The following is a 4,274-nucleotide window of genomic DNA, read 5'->3' on the forward strand; positions in this document are numbered from 1 at the left end:
TACCTTGTCATGACAAAGGCTATAAAAAATCATTCAGGATATGCAGGCACAGCGCAACTAAGTGGTTTTTGAGTGAACCATATTCAGAAGGGTAATATATGTATATATATATATATATATATATATATATATATATATATATATATATATATATACTGTATATATATATATATATATATTTACACATATACATATATACATGCATACATACACATTTATACATAACTATAAAGTAATGTCGTAACACATTCGTAAAGATTCAACAAAAACCCACTGTGTTGGATAAGAAGAAATGAAATAAAATTAATTCCATATATTTCGATCACGGACTGTGATCCTCTTCAGTGGAATACAGAAAGGTAGAGCAAATGGCATGTCTTATATACAATAAGAATAAGGGACAAGGGTAGGACTCAGGTAGCATCTAGTACTTTGCGGGGCAGGTCACCCGCCTTCACCAACGATGGTAACAATTTGTTGACTGCCCAGGTGGTAAGGCAGTCAGGTGACCACTGTCCATATGACATATTAAAATTTGTTAATCATCCCTGATTAACAAATTTCCAAATTTTAATATGTCATATGGACAGTGGTCACCTGACTGCCTTACCACCTGGGCAGTCAACAAATTGTTACCATCGTTGGTGAAGGCGGGTGACCTGCCCCGCAAAGTACTAGATGCTACCTGAGTCCTACCCTTGTCCCTTATTCTTATTGTATATAAGACATGCCATTTGCTCTACCTTTCTGTATTCCACTGAAGAGGATCACAGTCCGTGATCGAAATATATGGAATTAATTTTATTTCATTTCTTCTTATCCAACACAGTGGGTTTTTGTTGAACATTTATACATATATACATGCATACATATACATATATACATACATACATATACATGTATACATACACATACATACACACACACACACACACACACACACACACACACACACACACACACATATATATATACATATTTTGCAGTAATTCACAAGGCACACGTGAAAATGATATGCAGAAAAAACACTGGTAAATAAGAAGCTTAGTCCAAACGTTTTCGTCTATTTAAGACATTATCAAGGAATACACATTCCTTGATAATGTCTTAAATAGACGAAAACATTCGGACTAAGCTTCTTATTTACCAGTGATTTTTTTCGTTTGGCGGATTTCAGAATGAATGACGTGAAGGAGCAACGACTTGCTGTGAAATCTTGTGCTAAACTTGGAAAATCTGCGACTGAAACTTTTGCTATGCTTAACACGGCTTACGGTGATGTTGCTATGAATCGTAGGGGTGTTTCAAGTGGCATGAGCGTTTTAAGGATGGTCGACAGTCCACTGAAGATGATGAGCGTCCTGGACGTCGTTTCCACGTCAACCGGCGACCCACACATCGACAAAATCAACATCCTGACTGTCAGGCAGCTTGCTGAAGAGTGTGGGATATCAGTTGGATATTATTATAAGATTTTGACAAAAAGATTGAAGATGCACCGCGTTGCTGCGAAATTTGTGCCACGCAGGATGACGGACGAACAAAAAGTCCATCGCGTCCAGGTTTGTCAGGAACTGTTTGATCGTTCAGATGAAAATTTCTTGTCCAGGATCATAACAGGTGATGAATCGTGGGTTTATGGATATGACATTGAAAAGAAGGTCCAATCGTCCCAGTGGATGAGTGAAACATCCCCCAGACCCAAAAAAGCTCGCCAAATTCGATCCAAGGTCAAGGTGATGCTGATATTTTTCTCCAATGCTAAGGGTGTTGTTCAGCACGAGTACCTCTCCGAAGGCTCCACAGTGAACCAGACTTACTACATTGAAGTTCTAAAACGCCTAAGGGACACCATCCGTCGCAAAAGGCCAGAAATGTGGAGGAGTGGCGACTGGTTTTTTCATCACGACAACGCTCCAACCCATTCAACCCTCAGAACTCGTGAGTTTTTGGCCAAACACTCGATCACTGTTCTTCTCCACCCCCACCCCCCTACTCACCTGACCTTGCTCCTTGTAATTTTTTTCTTGTTCCCCAAACTCAAAAGACCCAAAGGAGGACATTTGAGACGATTCCCGAGATTAAGGCAAATACGACGAAGCTGAAGAACATTACAAAAGAAGCGGACCAGGACTGTTTTAACAAGTGGAAACACCATTGGGATAAGTGCGAGCGTTGGGGAGGAGAGTAATTTGAAAGGGACCCATATCTGTAACTTCTGAATAAAGTACATCTTGCTTTATGACGCCAGTCCGCGTATTTTTTTAACAGACTTGGTACGTATAAATGAATAATAGAAGAGAATAGAATAGTATGATGGGATCCTATTATTATAGAATAAATACCACTTGGTCTGGAAGAGATTAATCAAAACAGTCTTTCAAACAATTCAAAGTTTATGGATGACAAGTGTTTCATCAAGGGGGCAGGTAAAGTTATGTCGAAGAATTTACTATTCACTTGACAATTGGTTAACTCGCTACAAGATACAATTTTCATGTCATGTGTTGGAGAAGTATGTTGGTCTTGCATTCAAGTTAAACACGGAGATTTGAAAGGACAGCCAGCAAACCCAGACTAATATAACCCCTAACGAGCCGGGTTGTACTTATTAGTCTATTTCCATTGTCCTTGATCTATTTTATTCAATAGTAATTCCTTTTTAGTGAAGAGGATTGATCAAATTTGATTATCTACTTTTGTATCGCTGGTATTCAATTTTATACGAATACGTTAGTAGCATACGATTCATCATCCTTAAGATGCAAAAAATATGGCTTCATTTTGTATTGCGTGTACTTTACAAAGGATTACAAAGGAGAAGGAAGCCGATGGGAAACCTTTTGGTCCATAACTAGGTTGGATAAAAAAAAAAAAATATATATATATATATTAATGATAAATAAATAAAATTAATAATAATACAATCAATGATAAATTAATAAATAGGTTAAGCTAAATAATAAGCAAATATGTAAATAGTAAATAATAAGTGGACAGATAAATAATAATAGACAATAATCAAATAAATGATAATGAACAGACAATAATAACAAATAAACAAATAATATAAAATAAATGGCAGGCATTACAGGCTCTTGCTTTAGTGTTTATCTAAACGAATCTTAAAGCTTTGAACTGAACTGCATTGCACTGCCTCTGCATAAAGTTTATTCTATTCATTAACTACACGGGTGGCGAAGTTGTTTCTACTCACTTCCAAATGAAATCTATTTCCTGACAGTTTCAGACCATTAATTTTTGTCTAATTCTCATTCATTGTGAAAATTTTGTCACTTTTGATGTCAATTTCATTTAGAGTCATAAAGACCTGTATGAAGTCATCTCTGAATCTACGATTTTTTGGGGAAAATAGATTTATATGTTTTAGTCGATTTTAGGCTTAGAAACTTAATTGTCCCCCCTTCTTTTTAATATCTATCAAGTCAAATATTGATTGCAATTACATGCTTTTAAGCATGAATTCTTGGGAATTTGACGACTTAGTAGAGTAAAAATCAAGAAATGTTTAGTTTGCATATACGAAAACCTTTTAGTATTGGAAACCAGTGCACTTAGCATGGAATGCAAGTGAAAAATAAATCAACAACAGTTATGGTTTGCGTTGGGTTTGTATGAAAAATGTAAGAGGAGAATGTTATTACAGTTTTCTTATTTATTTGTCTATTTGAAGTATAACTTAGTAACAGTGTAGAAATAAAATGTATATCTTACTCAACACCACTGAGGGTATCTAACTTAAGAATATTTCTTCAAAACGTTTCCAAATCAAACGTATTCGTATTTTCCGTTGCTCAGATACATTAATCAATGATTGCCACTTACTCTGGTTTTCTGGACCCAGAATATATATATATATATATACATATATATATATATATATACATACATATATATATGTATACATATATATATATATATATATATATATATATATACATATATACATATATATATACATATATATATATATATATATATATATATATACATACATATATATATGTATACATATATATATATATATATATATACATATATATATACATATATACATATATATATATACACATTGCAAAAAGATCACAACACCACGTGATCCAAAAGATTGCTGATAACCACAGGGAAAAAAACCGGAAAAGAAAACTAGAATTCCCAAGCGCTTTCGTGATATTTCACATCTTCAGGGGATTACAACAAAGAAAATTGTCACATAGGTATATAAGAGGTAATACAATAAACTGGGAAAGGAA

This window comes from Oratosquilla oratoria, chromosome 3, assembly GCF_046742065.1.
Source record: "Oratosquilla oratoria isolate Oo_2021 chromosome 3, ASM4674206v1, whole genome shotgun sequence".
Classification (NCBI taxonomy): Eukaryota; Metazoa; Arthropoda; class Malacostraca; order Stomatopoda; family Squillidae; genus Oratosquilla; species Oratosquilla oratoria.